This window comes from Columba livia, chromosome 2, assembly GCF_036013475.1.
Source record: "Columba livia isolate bColLiv1 breed racing homer chromosome 2, bColLiv1.pat.W.v2, whole genome shotgun sequence".
In the NCBI taxonomy this organism is placed as follows: domain Eukaryota; kingdom Metazoa; phylum Chordata; class Aves; order Columbiformes; family Columbidae; genus Columba; species Columba livia.
In genome coordinates, this window is record NC_088603.1 from 76,013,851 (window position 1) to 76,041,841 (window position 27,991).

At 43.9% G+C, this 27,991-nt stretch overlaps 1 protein-coding gene across 8 annotated transcripts in view; it reads left to right on the forward strand.

Annotated features, from left to right (window-relative positions):
* RNF152 (ring finger protein 152) overlaps positions 1-27,991 on the forward strand; it is a 74,573-nt gene that overhangs the window by 28,283 nt on the left and 18,299 nt on the right. The window contains exon 2 of one of the 8 annotated variants that reach the window (XM_065052580.1): positions 4,988-5,046. The exons of the other annotated variants lie outside the window; for them this stretch is intronic. The gene's annotated coding sequence lies outside the window, so the exon portion shown is untranslated. The remainder of the gene's footprint in view (positions 1-4,987; positions 5,047-27,991) is intronic. 8 annotated transcript variants of the gene reach the window in all.

Consider the following 27,991-nt stretch of genomic DNA (forward strand, 5'->3'; position numbering starts at 1 on the left):
CATTGCAGCCCAGACAGGACTTAGGCAGAGGTGTGTGTGTATGTGTGCGCAAACTGCCTGTGTGCAGTGGCAGCGTGATTATCTGGGTGTTCACCAGTGTCATCCTGTTGAATGCAGTGATCATTTGATAGTGTTGAAAAGATGACATTTGGTGCTGTACGTTTCTCCCAAAATAGCTTCCGTAAGCAAATAAAGTCTCCCGTTCCCACACAGCCCCCTCCCTATGGTTACTTTAGGCAGGTGTGTACTACTAGGGCTGATCTAGTGCTGTGAGATGTCAAGGACGAGCTTCTGCATTGCTGAGCGCCCAGGTGTAGGTGCGTCAGGTCTGGTGTGGTTGTCTTGGGTGGTCTGCTTTAGAAATCTGGGCAAAACTGTGCTAGTGAAAGCAGTCTTACTCTCACCCAGACTGTGCCTGTGGTAGGCAGCTTTTCAGTATAGCTGTGCTGAGTGTGGTGGGCATGTCTTCCAGTCCTGGACTGAAGGAAAAGACAGGCACCTGTTCAGCCAGTGGCATAAGAAATAGGAGTGTCAGGGTGTCAAGGAGCACATGTGGGATGCACATGTAATTCCTTAGCCAGTGCATGTTTTGCTATGCTCTTTGTTGCTGCTGCTTTTCAGAGAATACATGCCTGTTGTCCTGGGGCTTAGAGTGTGGCTCTTCAAGAGATTGCCAGTGTCATTCTCTAATGTCAAAATATTGTCACCCTGGAGGGATGAGCTGAATCTCAAACACCCATATGCCACTCCTTTTCAGACAGCTTGTGATGCAGCTGAGATCAGGTGCCTCCGTCAAGGTGAGATGAAGGAAGGAACTCTGTAGCTGGCTCCCTGTGATGGGTTGCGGAAGATGTGGAGCACTGAGTCACGTCAACAGGGCAAAGGGGGATGGTGTTCCCTCTCCCCCACGCAAATTCTGCCTTCTGGAGATGGGGCTGGGCACCTCTGGCATCTGAGCATTAGTCTCTACACTATTAGAGAAGTGGCATTTAGTGAAGGAGAATGTCTCTTGCCTCCATTCCTTTCCCCAACATAGGCACCAAATTGTACCACCGGCAGCGTGGCACGGTAGAGGACTGTGGTAGCTAAGAATGGGCTCTTGCGCTCAGGCCAGACATCCCGTGCAGGTCCCTCCTCTGATGGAGCCAGCCACCTGAGCTTTGGTGTGAGAAATCCTTAAACAGGCAGTCATGGGGTAACACGCTGCCGTAACATTTCTGCCTGTTCTTGTTAACTGTATGGTGCTAACTATATGCATTTAATGCTGGTGTAATGCTTTCTCTGTAAGGTTTTAAACCAACCCGAGTGGGTTGCATGCCGAGAGGGAAGGATTGCAATGCTTCCACCACCCACCATGGGCTTTTCCAAAAGATGTGCACTGGAGAGAGCTGGTGTGGCCTGAGTGCCTGGGATGCTGCAGGCTCTGACTTGGTAGCCCTGGGCTTTTCAGGCTCTGCTCTCGGAGGATGGGGAAAGATGGACATGAAGGTTGCTTTGTTAGGAACAAAAGAATGTGCAAAGTTTGTGGTGGTAGCTGCCAGCACCCGTAAGACAAGGTAAAAATACTACTTAAGAGAAAGCGGGTGTGTGTTACAAATGGGGACACACAAAGACAAATAAGACTTTTAAAAAAGCATGAAGCCTATATAGCAAGCATGCTGTCAGACACAGTGGCTCTTGCCAGCTAATATCATCCACAAATAAAACAAGTTAGGTTGTTGCTATTGCAGCTGCTTTCCCTGGTGAAGCAGGATGAGCCAAACTTGTCTGACTCTGACAAAAGCGTTGGCAATTTGCCTGAAGTCTGAGGTGTGCAGGGTAATTTACTTAAAAAACCCCATAGAACAATTATTATCCAGGATGAACACATACAACCATAATGTTTGCTTGCAGTTGTGTTTTCTATCACATGCTCTCAGAAGTTGCTTGTTGGCTGCATTCACCAGCAAACGCAGCCTGGAGGTGATCGGCTTCTTCCCTGACCTGCAGTTAACAGCAATAATTACACTTAAACAAGTTTTAATGTGGGAGGCAGGAGGGATTCAGTGGCTTGGGCAGAAGGCTGTCAGTGGGGTCATTTGGGATCCAGGCCTTGGGAGGTTTCCTTCTGACCTTGGGCAAAGCACATCAGCTGCTCACTGCCTCTGTTCTTTAAATTTGATCCATTACGATTCATTTCAGAGCAATTGAATGATATTGGTTGTTGTTTTCTCCTCTGAAACAACCCCCAAATACCCAAGTGATTGTGCATGAAATCGAAGTTTAAATATTAAGTCTCCCTCTCTCCTCCCTGCTCTTTACCTCGGATAAAGGTGGAAGAAAAAGAATCGTTCACAGCCATATGCTGGAGGCATCAATCACGCCGGGAGCAGAGTCTGCCAGTTGTTCTACACATTATTAATGATGAAAAGATATCAACATATGAGCTCATAATTATGTTGCGTTTAAATTACTTACAAAATAGTGGCGTTAGGAGAACAATGGGGTTACAAAAGCAAGGAAGTGCCAGGACTAACATTGCATAGCTCCCCTTTGCATCTGCATTATGATACAATCTTTAATTCTATAATTGCCTCATTTTTTCCCTTTCACAGAGTCCCTCTTTCAGTGGATAGGTAATTACTGCACCATTCATTTTCTCTTCCCTACATTTACTTTCTGCATGTGTCTCCATGTGTTTATTTTACACCCCACCCAAACCTTGAACCGAGCAGTGCTGCTCATTCCTTCCTGGGGGCTTCACGGGCAGGGAGGTTCTTATTCTTGCAGCATCTCAGGTGCAGGTACTGTCTTAGTTTTCGTAGCTAAGGAGTGGAGGAGGAGAGCAAATAAGGCTCAAATGTTTGAAACACCTTCAATTTTGGCCACCTTAAAGAGATACTTAGGGATGGTTTTATTTTCAACTCACTCCAGAATACCTGGCATGATGTAGCCATTCATCTGCTGGAAGCAGGACGACTGACCTCGGCTGCAGGTCTTGGAACTCTGGCAGGTTAGCCCTGGATGTCTTGGCTTTGCAGAGGTCCAGGACTGCCCCGTTAGGGCTCACCTGGCAAAAAGCTGATTTCAGGGATTTGCTGAGCATCTTACAAAGACGGTGGAATTCCTGCCTGCAGACCATCTTCCTCAAAAAGGTGGTTGGGTTGTCTCTTTTTCTTCCTGCATTGCCTCATTCACTAATCTTCTGACCTCCAAGGAGTGAGGCAGGGTCTGAGAGACAGCAATTGGTTTTATCACACAACCCCTCTTTTTTTCCCAAAGCAGTTGATTTCCAGGGCTCAAATGGTTTGTGATCATTGAATTGGATAACAGAATCAGTGCAGGTGTATACAGGAGCTGGATGGAGGTTGTGTGAGCAGTCTGTACCTCTTAATTTTGCAGTGTTCGAGTTTGCAGTCTTTGTATTAAAAATTTTAACAGCTGGGTTTTAACATAATTTTATAACTGTACAAAGGGAAAAGGAGGAGATAAATAAAAATTACTCCTGTCACATGAATCTGCAGTGACGTGGGTCATCCCGAGGGTGTAGACCTTTGGGCTGTAGCATTAATTTCTAACCCATGAGGTAGTGGCCTGCTGAGCAGCACGGTTCGGTTGTGGGTGGTGGCAGTTGCCAGAGTGGGGTGACATGTTCAGCAGGTCATCTGCTGCTGTGTTGGGGGCTTTCACAGCCCAGAGCCAGGATACCCTCAGATCCCATTTCAGGATGATGTGGGCAGAGCTCTGGGTGCTTCCCCGGTTCTTTCTGACTTGTCTGGTGTCTGTCCTCTTCCCTCTGTAGGTGCCTAGCTTCTCATAGCTTTAAACTCACCCTCCCCAATTCCCCCTCCTTCTCTGCTGTTCCTGTGCATCCCTAACAAATGACACCTGCTTCTCCCCTCGCTTTCTGTTGCTACTGGTGCCACCTCTAATTTTCCAGAGGTCGCAGATCTAGATACCCGGGTAGGGTTGTGTGCAGTATTGATTACAGTTTACATCTGTAATTTTTGCATGTTGAAACTGTAGGCCAGCCCAGTACCTTTGAATGGTGCATTTTAGGGGATTCATCTTCCTCACTTTTAGTCTGGAGCCATTACTGATGTGCAGAGAGAGATCAGGCAATGGGTAAATGGCTGCTTTAGGCCAACTCTATAAAAATAGTTTACAACTAAAGAATATTCTGCATTCTGCCCTGCTTCTCAGTGTTTTGTTGTATGCAGTCTTCCTTGACTCCCCCTACCTTTTACAATTAAGCCTGGGTGGATGTGCCATTTTATGGGGTTGAATATGAGGCTGAGATTACATCAGTTCAGAAAAGCTTGAGGAAGACTGGCTGCTTGTGCTTCTTTTGTTTTCTGGGAATGGATGGAAGCATGATAGTGCAGGCGAGAGTGTGCAAGTTCTAGATGCTGGGCTTCCAGCTGACATGCAAGTTGCTGCAACGCAGAGAAGTGATGTCTGTAGTTCCAGCAAGCCATTAGATGCTTTTGGCCTGCATGTCAGTCTTCTGACCAGTTTACAGTTAGTTTCTTCCTACGGCTTTGTTCAGAGTAGGGGAGGGTGGTTAATATAAACCTTATGCTGCAGTGAGAGAGCAGGAAGCAGAAATTTCCGATTGTGCTCAAATAAGCATAACATTTGGCTTTCTTTACGTACTTCCGTCTTTTTTTGTTTCATTAAATTAGATGAGGAAAAGTGGATTATATCAGTGAAGAAAATACAGTTGCCAACAAAATCTTGTCTTGGAACAGACCGGGCTGACCTGCAGTGAAGCAGTTGCAACGAGAATGATTTTGAAGTCAGACTTGTGTTCTTGGGAGTTTGTGATATAACTCATGGCCATGATAGATATAAACCATGTCAAACTAGGTTGATAAAATAATGACAGAACAGTGTGTCTTAAAAAGTTTCGGATGACTCAGTCAACAGCCTGTACACCTTTACAAAATAATTCATAAGCCAGATGCTAAAAACTTGCACCAACCAAGTGTGTCTCCCTCTCTTACAGTGTGTGTAAGTCCAAGAGCTGGTATTTGAGCACTGGGCAAGGATGCGAGCCTGTGAAAGGTAACAGGGAGAAATGGCTTGTATCAATGGAGAGATTTACACATCTCTCAGAAGGGGGGGGAAAAATAAAGGTTTTGCTATTTTAAAAAAAGATTGCGCATCACTGGCCTAGTCACCTCCTGCCTGGAAGGTGGCAGTGAGCCTGCATGCCTAGGATTTGGTCTGAGTTTGGGTAGACTTCAGTTAATCCCTGGCACAACCTTGTTCTTTATAATTTTTGTGTCTGTGTTTCTTTTGAGGTGAGTGTGTTTGGGCAGATCTTCGGGCACCATAAGTTGCTGTAGCTCCCCTGGGAAAGAAGTGGCTCCTCTGTGGGGTGGCCTCTGTGCTGGGTATGCCCCCCTGGCCCCTCTCCAACCCCCGTTCTGCCTCCCCCTCTCTTCTTCCTCGCAGCATCTGTAGTCGGATGCTGAGAGGCAGAGACAGAGCTTCGAAAAAGCTGGCTCAGCAGAAGAGGTGGAGAGCCAGCTGATGCCAGTATTAATATTCTTTCAAAATTGATGGATGAGACGATTATAAAATTGCAGAGGGAAGTGAAACTTAACAGAACCCATGTTTTAATTGCATTCTGGATTTTTTTCAGCAGCCAGCTTCTGAGGTGCAGGACAGAGCAAGCATTTTTTTGTGAGGATGTTGATGTAGACTGCACAATGTATTGTTTTTTAAAGAAAGAGAAAGAGCTTGGGCCAATCTGTTTTCCACACTCTGGTGCTCTCAGCCTGCTTCAGTTGCACTGTGTGGTAGCATGCGGTGTCTAGACAGTAAATCAGATCTGAAATACTGTCTCTGTGCAGTCAGAGAAAAAAAGAGTGTCACAAACAGCTCCAGATTTACCTGTAGTGTTGAGACGCTCAGGCTTGTGAAGGTTACTTTGGTGCTGGGCTTGTAATGTCCCCTGTGTGCCTTTCATCCCCGTGGAGAGGAGTGAGGATGGTGGAGCTCTTCGGCTTGTGGTGACTGGCAGCCTAGCTCTGTGTTCCCTCCACACTGTGTGCCACCCATGTGGCACTGGCACCCGCTCACCTGTAACCTGGGGAAGGTCCTTTTTCAGCTTACAAAGCCCTCCGCTTAGTCTGCGAGCAGTGCTCCTGAATGGCAGGATGGCCTGCTCTGCAATGGGAGCTGTCTTGCACTTTGGTTTATATCTATCCTTCCTTCTCATTTTTATTTGTTATTACTCTTGTCACTGCTAGGGGGAATGCCTTCCTGGCCTCGAGCAGTGTCCATGCTGAACATTGGATGCAGACACTTGTTCATGAGCAGAGGTGGAGGCTGTACATATGCCTATGCCCACTGAAGTTACTTCTGCCCCAATTAGGTCCATGGCTGGGATATTGTCACTGGTACAGCTTCATTTGCCTCATGGGTCTGGCTTTTGATGACCTGCAGTGTGCAGTGAAGGAAGGTCCAGCAAGCATGCCGTGTGTTAGTGGTTCATTTTTTTTATTTAGTGGCTTTCCCCAATGTAATTCAATAATTTTGGCAGGCTGGCTTGCATGACAAGAGTGTCTTTGTGGCACACTGCCATGTGCAGTCCTGATAGCCACTGTGGTCAAACATTTTCCTCTAAGCAGAAGTAGTATGTTTAGGTGGTCTGCAAAGAAAAAGGGAAGGTTAGGACAGCAAGAAAACAATGATCACTAGACATACTGGATGTTGCTGAACCGGAGGCAGTGGATAGCTAACTTCTAATGAGTGCCATCTTGAAAATATGGCTCATATGTTTGTGTGCTGCCTGAGGTTTTCTCATGAACGAGTATTTTGGTGGAGTGTGTCATTGAGGGTTGGACCAAAATGGTTTCCATTCAGTTTTGTTTTCTTCAGGCTTTAACCAAAACACTGTTTTCTTAGTTGTATTCTTCCTTTCTTTCCTCTGACTGAGAACTTCTTTCCACAGTCCCCTTCACCCAAACATGACTTGCACTAATTGGTCATCTTTTGAAAAAGTGTAGGTGTTTAGTTTAAAGAGGAGAAAGCATCAGCCTTTTGCCTCCTGCTGCTTTCTCCCAAGTCAAAAGCTGAGCAAAAGACACCTTTCAAGATGTTCCTGTTCAGGAGTGGTCTCCTATTCAAAGTCCCAGTCTTACAAAGTCCTGGCATCTTCAGCAGATGAACCTTCTGCTTCCATCAGCAGCCTGTGAAGTTGCATAAGAGGAGGTATGCTCAGGGACCTGGAGGGCTGCTCTCTTTCTAAAAGTGAGTAATTTGGGGTGGAGGCGGTATTCTGCTTGAGTGCTTCAGCATGCCTGTTTTCAAGCTTGGTGTCCTCCACCTCTCTCATAGCTCCGGAAGGATTTCTGGGGTCCAGTCGGGCCATGATGGGCTCCCCTCTTTTCCCCTGCTTATCTCCCTGGGGCAGCAGCAGCAGTCTGCCTGGTGAGGTTTGAAAATGAGTTCCTCTTGCTGCATTTCCTGCTGTGGTGTTGGTTGGTGTTTTAATGGCTTCAAGCTAACATTAGGGAGGGTAAAGCACCGAAGAGCTTGAGGACTGCTGTGAGAGGAAAAGTTTCTTACGTTCTCAGAGGTGGTGTCCTCGCAGGTGGTAAAACAGGCTTGTGAGATGTGGGTGTGATCCCTGTGAGTTATAGAGGTGTCTTAGCTGGGCAAGCAGTAAGTGCCGAAGGTGAGCATCAGATTATGATGGCCTTTTGACATTCTAAAGGATCCGAAATCTTCACGGTGTTTACTCTGAAAGTATTCTCTGCCTTTCCAGAAGTGCACTGTTTAACACACGCACAAACATTGTGATTTTGCAGTGTACGTGCTGGCGGTCGCTGTGCTTTGGGCACAGCTGGTAGTGCTGATAGGAGGATTTCTATTATACAAACACTTGCTGCTTAGAAGGTAAAAATTTGCTGAGAGTGGCACTGGAAGCCCAGCAATTCTCCCTCCAGCGAGGAATGGCCCTGCCGGCTGCTGAGCTGTGCTTGGCAACACGCATGTACATAGTCACAGCAGGACAGGCACGCTGAAGCGCTGGCCTTATTTGGAATACTTAAATTCCTTAAGCTTTTTTTTTTTCCTAGCAATAATTTCCAAATATAATTATTTAACAGTAAACCTGAACTATGCTATTTTGCAGATGCTTGGGAGCCTGTTTTCTTCCTTCTGCGACGGTAGATCTGTTAGTACCAGTGACTGCAGCTCCAGGTTTCTTGTCCAGGTGTAGCTTGTCTTCGCTTTGGTGGGATCAAGGCCTGTTTGGTACTTTTTGACTTGATTCTCACAGGATTTCCTTTTTTTACTGCACCGTTCTGTATGCTGGTTTCTCTGTAAATGTTACAAGAACCGGCAATACGGGTCTGATGCCCAGCATAAGGCATTAATACAGACACATTTCTGTTTTATTTTGGAAGCTCTTGCAGTCCATGCTCTGTTGGCAGGGCGGGAATGATGTTTCACAGAAAGACGCCTTTCTCATCATTTGATTCCAGAGTGTTCTGACGGGGTCCATTGACAGCCCTGGGCAGGGCAAGCAACACTCCAGGGCTGGGGTCCATCCAACAGCAGGAGATGGGGACAGAGACAGGAATGGGGACATAGCTGCAAGCATGAGGTCCAGCCGGAGACAGGGCTAGAGAGCAGCACTGCTGTGGCAGCATCCCCGGGGTATGGACCGATGGCCTGAGGTAGGGCTGAACCAGGGTCCTGTTTCTGTGGTTTTAAGTGCCCATCCAGAGCTGTAGCCATTCTTCTGTGTTGCTTACTCAGCGTTTCAATTTAGGAGACCTGAATGTATGTGGATGTAGCTGGGTTTGCAGAGTGTGGCTGTGTGCTGGTTTGACTGAGAATGAGTTAATTTTCTTCATGCACTTAGAAACCTTTATTTTCCATAGCTAACACGCTCACTATTTGGACTTAGCTTGAGAACAAGAGATAACACCCCCTGGGACAGAGTTAATGTTTTGAATTGCTCTGGTCTGAGAGCCAAGGACACTCTGAGCGCTCTGTCCACAGGTGTGAGGCATCGAGGAAGGGGGGCATGGATGGGGCAGAGCTTGATTGACATCCAGACTGATCAATGAGAGTATTCCATCCCATTAGCATCATGCTAATTATTTAAGGAGAGTTGGGACCTTCTGGTTGGCTCTTCCAATCTCTCTGTCTCTCCTCTTCGCTCCTTTTTGTCAGAGCCGGGGGAGTTTCTGGTGTGAGACATTTAGTTCGGTCTTTTGCCATTTTGCGAGGCCTCTGAGCCTTGTTGCCTTTTTTCCTCTCTTTTCTCTCTCTGGGATCAGGTTTGAGACCAGGTGCCGTTTCCTGGGACTGGCTGCTCAGCGTGTTTGTGAGGAATTGCCTTGAGTATCTTTAATTTCTATTTTATATATATATTTACTAGTAGTGTATTAGTGTTTTGTGAAACTGTGTTTATCTCATTCCAAGTTCCTCCCTTCCCTTCCGATTCTCTCCCCTATTTGGGAGGGTGGGGGAGAGAGTGACTCCTGGCAGCCGCCACGCCTGATGTGCGCAGTGTTGTCACGCCGAGGTTATTCCAGAGGGACAGACACGGCAGCTTTTGCACCCAGGGCTGTGCAATCTAAAGGGTACGTTGTTTAAACCGGAGAGGTGCTCGATGAGAGGCCAAGATGGTTATTTGCATTACTGATGGGATGATTAGTAGATGGTGTTCATGGTTCTCATTAGGGACCTGCGGAAGATTGGGATCAAACAGAAAGGATTTGTGTGTGTGTAATTTATGAGGCCTGCTGCTCAAACCTCCATTAATACTTTTTATTTGTTGCCTTTCACACTGGCAGTGGGGAAGAAAAGCTGGAAAATGCTAATTGTGTCATGTACTCTCAAATGGAAACAAAGGCGGCTGCTTGGATGCTCCTCGGTGCTGGTGACACTGAGGATCAGGAGCTGCTGCAGGGTCAGTGTAGGAACAGTGCAGGGGGATCTGATTTTCAGATCCTCTGAATGTCAGTTTAGAACTGATGATTGGCTTCCTTTGTATAGAAATATCCTTATTTTTATAGGTGAAATCAAAGGACTAGGCTCTTTGGTCTGAAAATATTTATTCTTAGTATTTGTTGCATGCTCAGCTGACTGAATTGGTTCAAATGGAAAAATGCTGTTTCCCAAACCAGAAAGCTTGCCTTAAAAAAAAGAAGTATTTCACCCATTTTTAAATTTAATAGCAGAATACAAAAAGATCCCTTTTCTATGCTTCTCTCTCTCACCCTTTTTCTTTTATGTTTCCCTTAGTGGCAAAATAATAAAAGGTTGGAGAAAAAGTTTTATATGGACACTTGCATATGTATATATGGAAGAAAAAACAAAATATATGGGTATTTTTTGACTTACCAAAAAGCTAATGAAAATCAGTGATTCTCCACTTTCTTGTCCTTGCTTATGCTTTTCTAACTGCAGCACGGTTGCATTGATTCAAAGCTAGTCTAGGGTATTGGGATAGCCATGTCCATTTATTTTTCTGTTAGCTCACTAGCTGTTTTTTTTTAGTATTAGTACCACAGGTGGTAGCAACTTCTAGCTCTGAAGTGTGCCTTGCACTAGTTTGAATGGCCTGACCTGCTTGCTGCTCAGCTGCCCCTGTGTTCGGGAGCCTCCCTTCTCCATTTGGCTCATGACGCGTGGGTCTGAGCAGAAGCCAGTGACTGCTTTCAGAGGGTCCAAAGCCACTGGTGTGAGATCCTGCTTACTCTTGAGATGTTCCAGCTTTCCCCTTTTGCAAATCAAGTCAAAGAGGGTAATGTGCAAATCCTGTTTTATTCCAGCATGGCTTGCTTTATGCGGTGGAGAGGACATGAGAAACACGTGCAGTCATCTAGGTGGATGAAACCACCTTTGAATGTTTCAGTAGTGTCACACATGACAGAAATTCTGAGCTGCTGTGTGAAATATGTGTGTCTCTTCCCAGAGATGAAAATCCTTGACGGTACTTATAAAAGGTATTGGGAAATTGTGGGTTAAATAACTGCCTCTATTGCCACGTTAATGTTATGTTTTATTGCTGTTTTTCCAATTGCAGGCAAGATGTGCAGGCAGGAAGCAAAAAAGTAGGATAATGGAGTGGTTAGTTTATTTGGGGGTTTGTTTGTTTTACTTCTTTAGTGTATCTTTCTTTTCTGTATTTGATTCTTGGCAGTGTTCTGTGACGTCCAGCGGGTCCCACCGCTGGTCTCTGTTTAGAGCCCCCTGAGCAGGCACAAACCTACAAGCCAGAGCACTGAAAGCTCTGAACTACCAGAAAGGAACATCTTGCATCAGCTCTTCTTCTTTTCTCCCATGTTGGTGAACACTGGGGGCAATTGTTTAAAGCAGCTGAGCTTTACTTAAAAGAAAAAACAGCACCAAACCTTCAGCATTTGGAGATGATGACAGAGGGGATTGAGCACTACTATTCCTCCTCAGGACACTCTTGCATTCATTGCTGACCTTATTTTAATACATTTCTTAAGTTTTTGAAGATCAGCTTCATCTGAAAAGAGGACTGTGATTTGGTTGTACTGTACCTAGGAAGTGAGGGTTATTCTTGTGTGTCAGGATACATGTGTTTAGACTTCCTAGACCTAGAATATTCTCGAAGTGAAAACTGGGAGCCCCTTAGGCATTAGCTGAAGAATAAAACATCTTAGGCTACTGCAAAAGTCAAAACCATAAGAAATACAAGTTGCAGTTCTTTACTGCTACATAAAAGGAAACTGCTAAGCATATTTCCTTGGTAAGCAAACCAGTTCATGAGCTGTATTGTATTACTTTTTTTGTAAATGTCCCTATTTCATCAGCTCCTGTTCTAAGATAGATTGCTGGCACCTTACCTTCTGCAACCAAAAAAGCTAGAAGAAAGAGGTTTGTAGGAGTAGCAGTTTCAGGAGATTGTTTGGAATCTCAGACTGCTTATCTGGTTGCTTTGAATTATCAGGTGATGTATTTGGTACCTGCTGTTTTGTTTCAGAAGTACATAATGTAAATAAATTTGATTAGAATAGTGCTCTGCACTTGCTGTCAGTCTTTTGGCTTAATTTTCTACCTTGGTAAAGCACAAAACTCCAGATACTGGCAAAATCTCCTCTTATGAATGCCTTTCCTGTGAAAGACTGGTGCAAAGGCAAAGACTAGTAGGTGTGCTGCACCTCCCAAATCCACACAGGTCTCTGTGCCACTTTGAGGATGTGTACACGGGGTTTAGTTGTTCCTTCATCACTGATCAGAAGTCTCTCTCTCACTGTGCCTTGGTTGCAATTGTGTGGTCTGTTTGCAGATCTCACACCAGCACAGGAAGGCAAATGCAGCACCCACCTGTTCTTACCTCACAAAAAAGGGTGTTTGGCATCTGGGGGGCACTAACGCCGTCTCGCAGCCCTTGCCCTCCCCAGGAGAGCTGGTGCAAATCAGTCAGAGCTAGAGAAGCAGGGCCGTGCAGTCCAAACATTGTCTGCTGCCTAGGTCTTGAGAGCGTGGTGGATATTTGGAAGCAATGAAAACAGATGGCCCTGTGCGCAATGTGAGAAATTATTAACTCCACCGTATTTATTTTTACAGTAAAATTGCGTTTTCACATCTTCATGAGAGCTACTTTACAGGTATACGAACCCAGCAAAGTGTTTATTTTCTGGACATAATGACTTTGGCACAGATGTGATGAAACTACACTGAGCTGGTAGAACTGCACTTTTGTGAGTATCTCTGCATCCTCTCTAAAGGAATTTGGTGATACATGGGTGGAGGTCATATTTCTCTACACTCCGGATTGACATTGCTGTGCAGGAAGAGGCACGTGGGACAGACATAGTTTTAGTAAAGTTAAGTGATGATTTTAGAGTGAAAATGGGATTAATAACTACCTAGAAAATATAGAATTATTTGATGGAAATCTGATATAACTTTTTAGTGACTCAGGAATGTGACCACTTAAGATTTGAGTTGCAGTTTTTAAAGGTGTTTCAACAGGACTTTCAAAGTTATGGGTACATTTCATTGCATTCAGGTTAATATGCATGTAAAAGCTTGACAGTGCGAAGCCTGTGTGTGCTTGTGAATTGGGCAGTTAGAGACTTGGCCACCTGCGTTTTGTGTTTACATGAAAAATAATTCGTGTTAGCAGTAGAACATTCTGTGTGCACATAGCATGTGTTATAACTAATCTGCATGCAAACAAATTAGGTCTGGGAAATGTTGTTGTAGGAAGCCATGGAGGTAAGACTGGATGCTTGCTGGAGGCCGCTAGATTGTGTCTTGTCTTAAAAACGGAAGGGTGAAAAAGAAGACAGAGCGAAGAGGGTGGGGATTACCTGCTTATTGTAGTTTGGGTCCAGTCCTCTTCAATCAACACAGCGGGCTGTTGATGTTAGAGAATTATGCAGGACTCTGTTTCAACTGGTCTCCCAAATGACTCAGTGCAAGAACTGACAGTGAGGTCATGTGGATTTTTTATTTTTAAGGACCTGTTGGACTGATCAGGCTATGTTATGTGGCTTAGTACTAGTTAAGCATGCCCAGAGTTACTGGTGAGAGTTCAACCTTTAATTTTCTGCTGGAAGCAACTTCCCTTCAAGATTCAGAGATGACTAGCAGTTGTCATTAGAGATTGTAATATATTAAACCCCAAAGCATTGTATAAATTATGGGGGAAGGAAAGCTGCAGAAGTGGGAGGGGAACTAATTGTATGACGAGGGACATGCTGAACAAACAGCTCAACACTTGGCGTCGCAGGGAGATTGGTTGTGTCAGTGTTCAGTAACTGCTTTCGCTGAGTCTGTTCATGTGCATATATATATAAAAATTAGTGACTGCTGTGATTACGTGTAATGGCTTATTATGTAATTGTTTGAACAAGGCAACAGAGAAAGCAAGACTTCCAGACTCTCATTTCTTCGGCTGATTACAAGCATTCAGTTCTTCCCTCTGCACCTCTGGGCACTGCAGAGGTTGCTCACACTTTATATCTGTATTTGCCCTCGCTTCCCGCTTGCTCTCTGTCCCTGCCCACATCTCGTTAGTGCCCCAGCCTCAGCTCCCATGGCGGGTCTGGTGTCTTTTCTCCTCCTGCGTTCTGCATCCTCTCCATACCCTTCCCAATCTTCAGTAACACAGTCCTTCCCTAACAGATGTAAATCAGGCGGATTTTTAGTTTCCCCTTGATTTCTGTAGCATGTGAAAGTTAAAAGACAACATTATTTCTTAAAAATTTTTTGGGTGTTTTTGTCCACTGTTAGTCTCCAGATACTGTAAAAGGCCTTAGAAAAATAGTATTGCTACAAGGAAACTCTCTCAGTATAAATTTCACCAGACTTTCCATGTCTGAAAAAATGTTCATCTCTGACCTCTAATTCCAGAGGAATAGTTTTATTGAGATTCAGACTCTCAGGTTTTATATCCTAGAAAGTTTGTGCCCACTAAGGGGAAGACTTCATTTCTCATATACTGTTGGCTGTTTAAAGTCTGGAGACAAAATTCAGGTCTGGAAGGATGAGGCAAAATGCCTGTGATTGGGCTCCATGTATCAAAATCAGGTGTTTGTACTGCCAGCTATGGAGCACTATGGTCAGATTAGCCAGGGTTCACAGTGGGGTGTTTTTAGAGATTTTTGCTGATTGCAAGGAAGACAGGATACCTGACGGGTCACAAAGTCTGCTGGACAGATACATTTAACCAGTGAAAAGAGTTTGAAGCGATGCCGTGGTGTACACCTGTGGTATCTGTGAATGGGTGTTGAGTGCCTCAAGAGCAGCTTTGCTTTTGTGTGACATGGATGCCTGTCCCGCCATAATATTCAGCTTGGTGTTCTTCCTCCAGTACAAGACTGGCTTGTTTTTCTGGTTGGGTTTTAAAGGAGAAAAAGTAACCTCCATCAGCAGTGAGCCGCTGGGTGGGTACAACATGCATGTCATATGTGACATGTCCCAAGAGCGTTTGTGCCCTGCTTAGCAGTGGTGGCCAGTGTTGAGTCCAGAGCAGTTCTTTCCCTTTGAGCTGTGTCTGCTGTTGGCACAGTCTAAGCTAAACTTAAGCCTCCTGAATACCGGCTTATCTAACTTGTTGTTCTTTGGGACTATTCAGTCTTCCCAGTCCAGGCAAGCATCACTTCATTCCCCCTTTCCAAATGCTGTTGTTACTTGTTGCCTTTTTTTTCCCCTGGGACTAACAACTCTCAGTGACACCTCCAGTAATGCTTCATTGCCGTCCAAAATGAGGAAAGCACTTTGTCAGCAACCTACTTCAGGCAGAGGAATTTATATCTGTGAGAAGCATATGTACAGAACAGCAATTACTCAGGTCATCAATATTTATACAGCAGATAATAGTCATCATGGACAAGATGAATCTTGTCACAACAGCAATAGCTGCTGGAGGGGGGATGCAAAATATAATTACTAGGTTTCTTTAAATGGAATTATTATTTAACTTTCAAGTGATCAGTGAAAATAGCTTTGAATCTGGATGAAATATTCAGTGAGAGTTCACCTGCTTCTAGGAAGTAAAGGAAATGCCCCTCCTGCCTACCCTCATATCACACAGCAATAGCTGCCTGGGATGTTGTCCTTTACATGAGGTTTTTCCTAAAGGCAGTGCTGGTGTCAGTTGCTGAATGAGGAATAATAACAAAATCAAGCAGTTTCTTTCGAAAATGAATTTTTCTTCTGTCTGCTGTGTACGGACACATATTTGTGGTTGAGGTGGAGGCACAACTACACATGCTTTGTTTTTAAAAGCCATATGCAAGTGTCTGGTGGAAGGTGGCAGGTTTTTTACCAGAGCTTTCCAGCATCCCACTCGCCAGCTGATGCAATGCATTTTTCTCAGTTGGCTTGACTGTCATTTGCAACGTCAATCACACAGCTCAAAGTTTTTGAAATGCCAGTGCAACTCAAGAACATTTTCAACAAACTGGATCCACGGAAGACCTAAAGTACTGTGGCATCAAACTTCCAGGCACTGTGTACTGTGGGATGCAGATAGCGAGATTCCTTGTGCAATGCCAGGAGAAAAGTTGGCCCAAGAATGGGATTTACAAAAGCTGGTGTCTCTAACGTATGCTGGCTACAAAAAAGGAGAATCAAGAGGAGGTCTTTTAGGCCAGCAGCCCTCTTTCTGTTCCAGGAAAACATGCTGAAGTGCTCCTTTTTATTCTTTTCTGGAGTCTGGTACCTACTGCTGAGAAGTAAGCAGTGGAGGAGCTAGTGGTTGTTCTCTCTGAGCTCCTACCTTTGTCTGTCAGCGTTTGTGGATCTTTTTCTCTTCATAGGTAAACCCATTAGACTGCCTGGATTCTAGCCCTTCTCCTAATGAATTTTTAATATAAAATAATTAAACATTCATTGGAGCAGGGACAGGAACCCAGGTCTCTGCCTTCCCCTCATACTCACTTTTCCTTTCTGACCTGAATACTGAATTATACACTTCGAAGTGGAATGGGGTCAGCAGGAGGCATTGGCGAAGCTCTGCTGAGCTAGTGAAATTGCTGGTACTTAAAAATTTCGTCTGGGAGAAGGGAAAAGAATATTATCATTTTGTCAGATTCACGTTTAGTGAATGAGTTTCCTTCTGCCATGAGCATACAGGGATTCTTGTGTGGGTTCACTCCGTCTGCCACTGCCATGTGGCGTGGGGAAGTCCTGACCCTGTTGCATCATGCAGATTAATTTGGATCAAATGTGTGTTTGAAGCTAAATTTAGGCCAGCTTAGATCTTCCTGATGCAGCTAAAACTGAAATGCCTAGTAGTGGCAGTATTAATGCTTCAGATGCTTGTCCCCAGTGCATAGCTGTTAACAGAGATGCTTTCTAAGTTACAGATCACAGACCTGGTGTTGCAATTATGTGTCTTTAAAATCTTTCTTAAGTAGCAGCCCTTATTAATTTATTTATTTGTTTTTTAACCAGTGGTGGTGTAATCTTTGCTCAGAATTCAAGCTTGTAGTTGGCAGACTTACTTTCTAGTTACCTTCCCCAGATCCCCTTGAGGCAGCCACTGCGTGAAGGGATCTTTGCTGTTGAGACTCTGTTGGGGGATTATCTGCAAAGGTGTTGAAGGTGTTAACATGGACTTCTTTTCTGCCTGAGGTTTTGTGTTGAGGAGAGTAAGTAGTGACCAGGTCTTGGAGAGATTGCTGCAGTTTGTAAGACGGGCCTTTATGTGGGTGAGCCAGCTCTGTGACAGAACTGTGCTCAACACATTCTCCTTCAGTTGTATTGCAGCTCAGAACAGCTTTTTTTCAGAGTAAGGAGAAGAACAAGGGACCATTGAAGAGAGCAGGTAATTGGGACTAGTGATATTCCAGAATATTGAATTGTGTTGAAATGATGAGATTTTTCATCAGGCTAGATTGTTTGTAGCTAATTCTTTTTTTTTTTTTTGTTTTGTTTTGTTTTGTGTTTTGTGTTTTGTTTTATTTTTTTACAATAACTTACACTGGGATCTGGATCACAGAATCACAGAATATTAGGGATTGGAAGGGACCTCAAAGATCATCTAGTCCAGTCCACCTGCCGGAGCAGGAACATCTAAATGAGGTTACACAGGAAGGTGTCCAGGCGGGTTTTGAATGTCTCCAGAGAAGGAAACTCCACAACCCCCCTGGGCAGCCTGTTCCAGTGTTCTGTCACCCTCACTGAGAAGAAGTTTCTTCTCAAATTTAAGTGGAACCTCTTGTGTTCCAGTTTAAACCCATTACCCCTTGTCCTGTCACTGGCTGTCACTGCGAAGGGCCTGGCTCCATCCTCGTGACACTCACCTTTTACACATTTATAAACATTAATGAGGTCACCCCTCAGTCTCCTCCAAACTAAAGAGCCCCAGCTCCCTCAGCCTTTCCTCATAAGGGAGATGCTCCACTCCCTTAATCATCTTTGTTGCCCTGTGCTGGACTCTCTCCAGCAGTTCCCTGTCCTTCTTGAGCTGAGGGGCCCAAAACTGGACACAATATTCCAGACAGGGTCTCACCAGGGCAGAGTAGAGGGGAAGGAGAACCTCTCTCGACCTACTAACCACCCCCCTTCTAATACACCACAGGATGCCATTGGCTTTCCTGGCCACTAGGGCATAATGCTGGCTCATGGTCATCCTGCTGTCTACCAGGACCCCCAGGTCCCTTTCCCCTACACTGCGCTCTAATAGGTCATTCCCCAATTTATACTGGAACCTGGGGTTGTTCCTACTCAGGTGCAGGACTCTACACTTTCCCTTGTTAAATTTCATTAGGTTATTCCCCGCCCAACTCTCCAGCCTGTCCAGGTCTCGCTGGATGGCAGCACAGCCTTCTGGCGTGTCAGCCACTCCTCCCAGCTTGATGTCATCAGCAAACTTGCTGATAGTGCTCTCTATTCCCTCATCCAAATCATTGATGAATATATTGAATAATATCAGAAGCTGAAAGGGATTCTTTTTCACCCCACATTCAATGGGGTACTGTGTTCTGGCCTTTTTGTCCCATTGCGACACTCTGACCCCCTCCACTTATATTCTAGTTGGAGGTGTTAGCAGCATGAGGAAATGCGGTGCGGTGCTTGCAGCATCCAGAAGCTGTGAGCCGCTCTTAATTCTGTTTCACCTCTGTGTCAGGTGCTGGGGCACTACTGTGAAAACAATAGATCAAGGTCTTTCTGTCACACTGGTGCAGCCTAGCTAAATCCTTGAGGGGATTTAATGAATAAGGGTTTAATGATCCAGTCCTTTGTAGTAGCTTTTTTTAAAACTAAAAATGGGAAGAGTTGTGTGGCGAGAGGTAGAGTCAGGGGTATATTGCTACAAAGCCTCAGGAATGTTCCTGGGGCAGAAAAATCCCTTCTCCTTAGCTTCAGAGCAGTAAAAGGGTGAAGCTGTTTGCCTCTTCAGTTGGTTTTACAGCAGGTTTGGAGATTCGTCCTGCATTGCCTTCTGGAAGTTTTGTCTGCATCCTCATTTTGTTGAAGTTAATTGGTTTCTTTTATGGAGGGGAAAAAAAACCCTCTAACGTCCTTTCACCCAAAAAACGGAACTGAAGGGTTAGGTTTAGGAATGCTAGCACCATCTCCCATGGGAACTGTAATTAGCATACTTTGTTTTTCTATTCTTCCCTTGGGGCTTGGCTTGATGGCTGGCTTCCATCTCCTCTTTTCATGTTGAGTTGCCATTGTGGTTATGGGAGATGTAATCTAGCTGGGAAACTCAATCAGTGTTGGAGAATGGGAACATGGGTCATCCCATACAAAAGTACCTACAGCTTGTATAAGCAGCATTTTGCAGTTCTGAAAATGGGTTGTCAAATTTCCAGTATTTAGTCAAAAGGCAACGCATCCCCTAGTGCAGGTGACAGAGCTGTTCAAGGTGTTCACTTGAAATCCCAAATTTCCATTAAAACTCAGTTTTCTCTGAATTTATATTAAATCAGCATATTGGCTTAATTTGCAAGTGCAAAATACTAGGTTTTTCAGGTGTTTGCCCAGCAGTAATAAGGGTGATACTAGGATGCTGGAATTTAAGTTCAAAGTACAGCATGTAGGAGATGGTGATTTGATTTGCCTGAGGACACTTCTCTTGCTGGTCTGGCATAAATATTTCTGAAGTGTGGAATGGAGGTAGACTGGGAACAGGAATAGGCATAAAGTACACTTCAGATTTTATTTTCTGAAGTACATTCCCTTCTTAAAATAGAAATCAACAGAAATACTGGGGTTGCATTGATTGAACAAACTGATTATATAGTCAGTCTATGGAGTAGGAAATGCGTCAGTGTGTGACGTTTAAACACGTATAGAAGCTGGTCAGTAATAGCAAATTGGTGAGAATTCGGTGAAGTTGTATTGCTCTCAAATTTGCTTTTAATAAGCAACGTGTTTTACAAGGACACTGTTGCTACTGTTACAGTTGGCTAATTAGCAGCCCCTCTTCAGGAAAAAACCCCGACCGTTCTGAAAGTCTTCAAGTGTACAGAAACATGTTCTTTCTGTTCTCTCAATTTCACGGTGTCTTCTGCTTTTCAGCTTACAACCTCTTGCAAGCTGCCACTCTGCCTGTTTGTGTGGCTTCCACAGAAGACACAAGTAATAGCAGTTGAAAAGGAATTTTAAAATAGATCAGGAAATCTAGGGCATGTCAGGTTGATTTTGAGGTGGTCTTAAAAATCCAGTCGTTGCGTTTTTTGAAAGCTTTTGCTGAATGTTTTGAGATTTTGCCTCCCTCTTCTTTAGATAAAGGTCGGGTAGAGTGAGGCCTCCTTCTCAAAAAGAGCATCTCATGTACATCGGCATTTGGTGGAAACAGGGCTGCTTGTGGGGTGACCTCTTCTCTACTGGAAGGATTTCCGGGCAAGTTTGGCCAAAGTCGATGCTAGAGAACAGTTATCAGGGAAGAGGCTTCGCCCAGCTTGGTGGTCCTGCTTCCTATGGAGGGGTCACTGGCGTAAAGAAATGTTGATAGGACTGGATCCAGGTTGGTTTTTGCAGCTTTTAAGAGATGAGATTGTAGAGAATTTGTTTATGCACCTGCAAAGTCCTTGTGATATTTTTTTTAACTCATATATAAATTTGTAACTATTTTCATACGTAAAATAAATGAATATCATAGTGGTGCTTCTGAACATCCCTGCAAAAGGGTGTGGTAAGATAGCGAAAAGGGTTTTGGTAAGGAAATGTGCATTTTAAGAGGATATTATAGCCATGTTCAAAAATAGTTTAGGTAGAAATCCTCGTGCTGGCTTCTCCCTTGGAGTCCTGATTCACAGTCCAGGTCTTCTCTCTTGTGACGCAGCCACATCTTGGTGTGAGATAGAGGGCTACTTATGGTCTCGCCTTGGTAATGTGAGGAGCTACTTAAACAAAGGTGACAATTTTGTAACATGTTTGCCTTCTTCCTTATGTCCACTTGTTTGGAGTCAGCATGACCCAAAAATGAGTGGTGGTGTTTGGTGAAGGGCAATGGAAACATGACCCCACCACTACAGGAACTTTATTGTTGTAGCCTGTGGAGGAGCTAAAGCAAATTCCTTGATATTTTGAGGAACCTGACTCATCTTTTCCCATGTTACAGGGAAAACTGTTTCCCCTGTGCTACTCATTCCTCTGCTGGCTGAAACTCCTCTTTGTGGTCCATTGGAGAAACTCTTATCTTTTTATGTTAATGAGTGGTTATGAAACAAGAACAAAAAAAAATTAAAGATCATGCACTGGCAATTTAATAAAGTGATAAGAATCTACAACTTGTCCTTTAATAAGATTATGAAACTGTTGCATTTTCAAATGAAGAGAGACACAGAGGTGGCCGTAACCTGTACACGTGCAACTTTAAATCAGGATATCATGCTGAGTTGGAATTTTTCAGCTCACTCCTTTAAAGGTCTCATTTTCTAACACTGTTGCTCATTTGTTTCATGTAATTTTAAACAATATACAATAACATTTTTCCATCATCAGTGGCCTGTGCATTTCAGCGACCTTTACTGCTTTCTTTAGAGGAGTTATGCAATCGGACAGAATGAAAATACCTCATGATTTTTTTTTTTTCTTAAGAAAAAGATCTTATGACTATATTCTTACAGTGCTATTACTCACATTTAAGAATCTGTGTTTTGCACCTGTGCTCTTATTTTGAGAAACCTGAAAGTCTGCTTGCAAAATCTGAGCTCATTTTCAAAAATCAAGCTGTAAAAAGAATATAGGTGGATAGAAGGATCATCTTTAAAGTGAGAAGCTTTCATTCTAATGTGCCTTCCCTCTTTGGTCACCCACCTCCAGTAAATATATCATGCTTTCTTCTAAAGTTAAATTCAGAACTTAAAAAAGGATCGGCCCTTTTCATATCTATTGGCTATTCAGTGCTGGAAAATTTTGTGTGCCTTTCTGGACCTGCCTTACAATGTGCTTGCTTACATTTTTCTGCCCGGGAACATGAACGCTCTTGAGAGTCTACACTAATTGCAGCCTCCTCTATCAAGAGAGGTCGCTCATTAGAGAAGGCTGTGTGTTGTACCAAATAGCGAGGAGAACACCGAAGCCTGAGCACTCCTTAGTTCTGCTTCCTGATCAGGTGGGTGGAACATCAAGGAGACCATCCATGCATCTGTTCAGGGAGATCCATGGAAACAGGAGAGATCCAAGTCAGTTCTTGCAGCCACAACTGCGCAACTTGCTGACTTGGAAATATTTATGATGTCTCATGATAGTCACCAGACAGTTGTTACACGCTTCATTTCTGCTCAGTGTTCAGATTGGTATGAGTTGCAATTACGCTTCATGGCTTGCTTTTCCACATGCAAGTACTTTATGAACCAAATCCACATTGGGATGGGAGCTAGGAAGGCAGAGTAAGCAAGAACAGTCACCCCGTACCTCTTTCCATGCCATCATCCCATCTTTGTGTATAAAAGACTCTCTCAAAACATGCATTGAGCAAACTTTTGTGCAGTGTATGTAGTACATAACCATGAGCTGAATTGTGCCTCTTTCAGTGGATGATGTTAGAGAATCATCAAGAAAAAAGGTATGTGTTTATTGCTTGTGAGGAAATGACTTTGGAATTCCAGATGAAAATTAATTTCCTAAAACATAATGGATATCATGTGGCATTGATTGTGGGACCACTTCTGCAAGCAGGGCATGTTGCTTTGCCTGGTTTTGTTTGGTTTGTGTGTTGCTTTTATCCACAGATAGGACCTTAATTCTTTCCAGTTTTGTGTCTATTTACATTTGGGATCAATTCGGTGGGGAAATGCCAGCAATCCACTGACATGTATAGGAGATCCTGAACTGACAGATCTTATCTGCTATTTTGACAGGAGCGGATGGACCCCATGGTACGAGTTTGCCATTAAGGAGAGTTTAAGCAGTAAATCCTTGTGCTTTTTGCACAAGAGCTAGTTATTTTCTGTATTTGTTTAGCATTTACAAATACTAAACTCTTTTGGGTTATTTGTTACATTTTTTTTCATTTGTGTGTTTTTTTTGTTGTTGGTGGTTTTGTTTGTTTGTTTGTTTGTTTGTTTTTCCCCTTTTGGCTTTATCTTTTCATTGTTAACTACAATATTCCTACAGTAATTTGTAAAGACAAAAATGCAGGCTTCTTTTCCACCCAGTTGTATGACCTTCAGTGTTTTAAACTCCAAACTTTTATAGGGGAGAATGATGGGGGAATTGCAACTTTGTCAACTGAGCCAGTTCATTACCTCTCTGAATGTTGACTGCTATGCTTGGTGCCTAGAGTTTGACAAAGCAACTGGCTTCCAGATTTTTTCTTTAAAATTTCATTTTCTGGGAGAATATCTCAATCCTCCTGGGTTTAAGGGTACCTCTTCATATCTCCCCCATGTTGCACAGTGTTTTAAAGGGCCTCATTTAGAAGACTGAAGGACTGGGAGGGTTTCCAACAGTGGCAGAACAAGCAATTGCTCTTGCAGTTGGATGAGTTGCAAAGACGGGGTGAGCCGCAGCTCTCTGAGGTGGATTTATTTCCTCTGGCTGACAAGACCCCTGGGCAGAGGCTTTCCTGGCAGTCGGTGTTTGATTGGAAGAAGCGCCGATTTGACTGACTTTGCTGTGAGAGGAGCGTGAGTGCTGGGGAGCGGCAGAAGGCTCAGAAGAGGGTGGGAGTCTTCACTGTGCCTTGAGGAACCATCTGTAGCGACCATAACCACGTGTAGTGATCATAACTTCTGCAGGTGAGCACGGTAGCAGTTATGTGTGTGTAGGGCATAGCTAAAAAACAAACAGAAGGGAAATTGGTTTCTTAATCGTTAGGGTGTATTATTTGTTGTTACTGCTGTCTTAAAGCAATAGGAGCCAGCATTATTTCAGCTGTGTCCCAGCTTGCTGCTTGTTTGGGGGAGCGTAGGAGAGTGGTGGGAGGCAGTACGATGCTGCCATCTCTCTGTGCACACACAACATGGGAAAGCAACTCCACCTGCCCTGCAGGAGCTCTGCCCTTTGGCAGGGAGTAGGGACTGAGCTCAGTGGTTTGTGTCTGCTGGTCCCTCCTCTCATTCAGAAATGACTGCGCAAGGTGCTTTTCACCTTACTGATGCATCCCATCCCGCACCAGCGTAATCTTATGGTGCTAAGAGCTGGGACTGGCAGTGTTTGTCCCTTCTGTTTGGAAGCGGGAAAGTGGAGATGAAAGTCCTAAACCCAACCAAACCTCCTGAAGGGTGCTAAAGGACAAGGGGTAGTGGGTTCAAACTGGAACACAAGAGGTTCCACTTAAATTTGAGATGAAACTTCTTCTCAATGAAGGTAACAGAGCACTGGAACAGGCTGCCCAGGGAGGTTGTGGAGTCTCCTATTCTGGAGACATTCAAAACCCGCCTGGACACATTCCTGTGTAACCTCATCTAGCTGTTCCTTCTCTGGCAGGGGGATTGAACTAGATGATCTTTTGAGGCCTCTTCCAATCCCTAACGTTCTGTGAAAGCAAGCTAGTGGGACAGCCAAGCAGCAGTTGCCTTCTTGGCCCTGGTGCTGAATGGTTTATATTCTGGAGTGCCACCTGCTGGCAGTTGCTCTCTCTGCTGTCTCGTTTCTAGAGGCAGCTGCTCTAGAGGATGAGAGCTTAGACCAAAGAGCGTGGATGTTAGTAATAGTAACAGGACTAATTATTTCTGTTGACCATTACATTATTTTTTTTAATTGTCATTGCACTTAATGACAGTTTTTATTGGGAAAGACCTCACTCTGGCAGGTGTCCTGTAAACCCAGAGTGAAATAAACTGGCAGAGGCTTCGCTGCTTAAAAAATACAGAGCACAGTATGAAGGAGTGGTATAAAGTACAGAAAAGTTTTTTCCAATCTATGGCTGTTACTTGGTAACATATGAAATATTTTTTTCTTTCTGTCTTAATATAGTAAAATATTTCTATCGTTTCTCTGGTTGCAACAAAACCGGAATTACTTACGGTAAAAAGAGAGTGTGTTTGTTTGCTTTTTAAAGCACTAATCATTAAAGTGAAAGCCACCTGACAGTGTAGTCACTTAAGCAAAGTTAGGAAAACACTGACCCAGCTTGAAAAAGTAACAGTGATGTCAGTAAACTAAATAATTCTGAAAACCTTTTGACTGGAAAGCCAAGGATGTTGTAGTTTGTGGCACAATGCAAATCTGGGTCCAGAGCTGATGTTTTTTTTTCATTCTAGTTGAGAACTTGTTTTGGCAGTAGAAAAGAGGTATTTTTTGAATCTGTTTTGTAACATTGATTTTCTGTCTATGGGCCAAACCCTCAATGGGCCTGAGTCATTGTGGTTCCTTTGGCATCGGTTTGTTTGTGTACATTGATGTTTCCTGTGTTCAGCGCGCCACTGTAGAGCACACAGAATACTATAAGAAAAATGGAATAAAGACCTCAATTGAGTGGAATCTGGTGAAATCCTGCATAGATGTATAAAGCTGTGTGTATGCACACTGTGTCCAATTAGATCATCTCTTCCAATACAGCAATTTCTAGACTGGCAACACAGACTTCTAGCCTTTTCTTCTTTCTTTTATCAGTCCCTAGAGCATCTCTTTGGTTCATACGTGCTATTCAGTGTGATGCTATGTGGAATACATGTTGGAAATATGTGGTGAAGCTTATCTAAATTTTTAAAAGTGATTAATGATTTTGGGATGTACTCTTGAGACAATTTAAGAAAGCCCTGAACCATCTGCCCTTTCAAAGTAAGTTTCTTTAGCTCTTTAGCAAGAAACACTTGTAAAAACCATTAATCCTATCAACCGCATAGTCCTCTTCAGGCTTCAGTCATGTCATGAAATGTGAGTTGTCTGTGGAAAATGTGTCTATTGTGCAGAGAAGCGCGATGAGGCTGGTGAAGAGTTTGGAGCACAAGTCTGATGAGGAGCGGCTGAGGGAACTGGGGCTGTTTAGCCTGGAGAAAAGGAGGCTGAGGGGAGACCTGATTGCTGTCTGCAACTCCTTGAAAGGAGGTTGTAGCATGGAGGGTGTTGGTCTCTTCTCCTAAGTAGCAAGTGATAGGACAAGAGGAAATGGCCTCAAGTTGCACCAGGAGAGGTTTAGATTGGATATTAGGAAAAAATTCTTCATGGAAAGGGTTGTCAGGCATTGGAACAGGCTGCCCAGGGGAGTGGTTGAGTCACTATCCCTGGAGGGGTTTAAAAGATGTAGAAATGAGGTTCTTAGGCACATGGTTTGGTGCCAGAGTTAGGTTATGGTTGGACTTGATGATCCTGAGGGTCTCTTCAACCTAAATGACTCTATGAAAATGCCCCATGTTGTGATTTTTTTTTTAAAGTCAACAGCCAAAAAAAGCTGAATAACAGTATTTGTAAATATACTGCTATGAAACTACTGCTGATAGTTGGAGTCTATTTATCTCATTTGCTTTTGCTAGACTAGGAAAGAAAAAGAAATCATGGTGTATTGCTAGACTTAAGCATTCCACATTCAGCAGTAGAGCGATGTAAGAGATACTTCTGGTTCACTCGGTGGCTGGCCACATCAGAAGAAAAATTGTGCCAGAGTCACTACAAAAAGTTATATTTGGCCTTTGCATTACCTTTGTATAAATTTATTCTTCTGAAAGAAAACAGTCAAACTGAAATGAAAGCTGAAATGACCTGACATTTTAATGGAAACGATTGTTTTTGCCTAAGGAGAAAGTATTTGCTTAATTTGATCTGAAACTGCCAATGAGATTGTTCACCTTTAGACTACATTTCTTTGGTTAGCTCTAACTCGCATGCAGAAATCATGAGACTGGCTTGCAAGACAGAAACGGAAGTTTACGGGGTTCTACCTAACTGGGATTTGGGGCTTCCAAAGTTCATGTTTTCAGGCTTTTCTTCAGAAAAAATGGGGCTAGCAGCTTTCTTTTACTGAGTACTGAATTCATTGGCCATGTTCCTGTGAGCCTAGGACTCGCCATCACCGTGTACTATGGGGATGGTGATGAAGTTGTGAGCATTAGCAATATTATGCTAGTTATCTTTTCAAAGTTTGTTCTACTGTTACATTGCAAGGACCACAGAACTAGGCTCAAAATTGAGAGGTAAAACAGTTTGCTTCCTTTTGTTTGTTTTGCTCCAATGTGGCATAACACAGTCCTATCTGAGCATTTGCATTCCTTCATACCGCAAAAATGCCATATACTGTTAGTTAAGTGCTGCCAAGTGGAGGGTATTTTCACACCAGCATGTTTCAAAAGCAGCCAGACTTTGACTGGCAGAGGTATGATGGGTGATGTCTGGCCCGAATTTGAAACTCATTGTAAAGAATGAAATACAACCTGACGAAGCTTGGCAGGTCTGATAAAACTTCTTGCAGCTACAGAATGTGAGGGGCTCTTGGAATCAAATACTGTCATCATGAAGGAAAGCGACAGTAGATTTCACATAATATTGGCATGAATAGTTTATCCTCCTGTGCCTGAGCATTTGAGCAGCCAGTGCTTGTCCGAAAACAGTGTGGGTGCCAGAGCAGAGGGGCTACCAGCTCTGCAGCTTTGAGCTCAGTCTCCCAGAACTGTGATTCATGTCAGCCCACCGGAGAGGCTCGGGGTGGTGCTAACCTGGATTATGGTCATCGCAGTCAAGAACACCACATTGCTTATCTGCAAGACTACTTTTGTCTGCAAATGGTGCTTGTTCATGTGAGAAACTCCATGCAAATCCCATCGCTCTCTTCTAAGCTTCCTCCTAAAGTCTGTCTGTGGGAGTCTTCTTGTTTCTCTCGTGGGCATGCCCCAGTCCATGGGCATGAAGGAGAGAGCTGGGAGCCTTTCCCGGTGTCTGTTCGTTGTCTCACCACTGCTCTGAAAGTTTCCCTGGTGGTACTGGGGCTTCAAGTCATAATGTGGGGCCACTTGTTTTAGTTACAGCTGTTTTGGGAAGGGTTGTTTCCTCAGGTCACACATTTTCAGGGTGCTGTAGGGGAAGCAGAGGCATCTGCACATAGAGATGACCTTGATCTGCCTGTGGCTGCTGATGTTGGTTCTGTGTTGGTTGTGTTAATGGATAGTGTGTAAAGTACGTAAATGTGCAACTGACCTCAAGAGAGTTTGTGTTA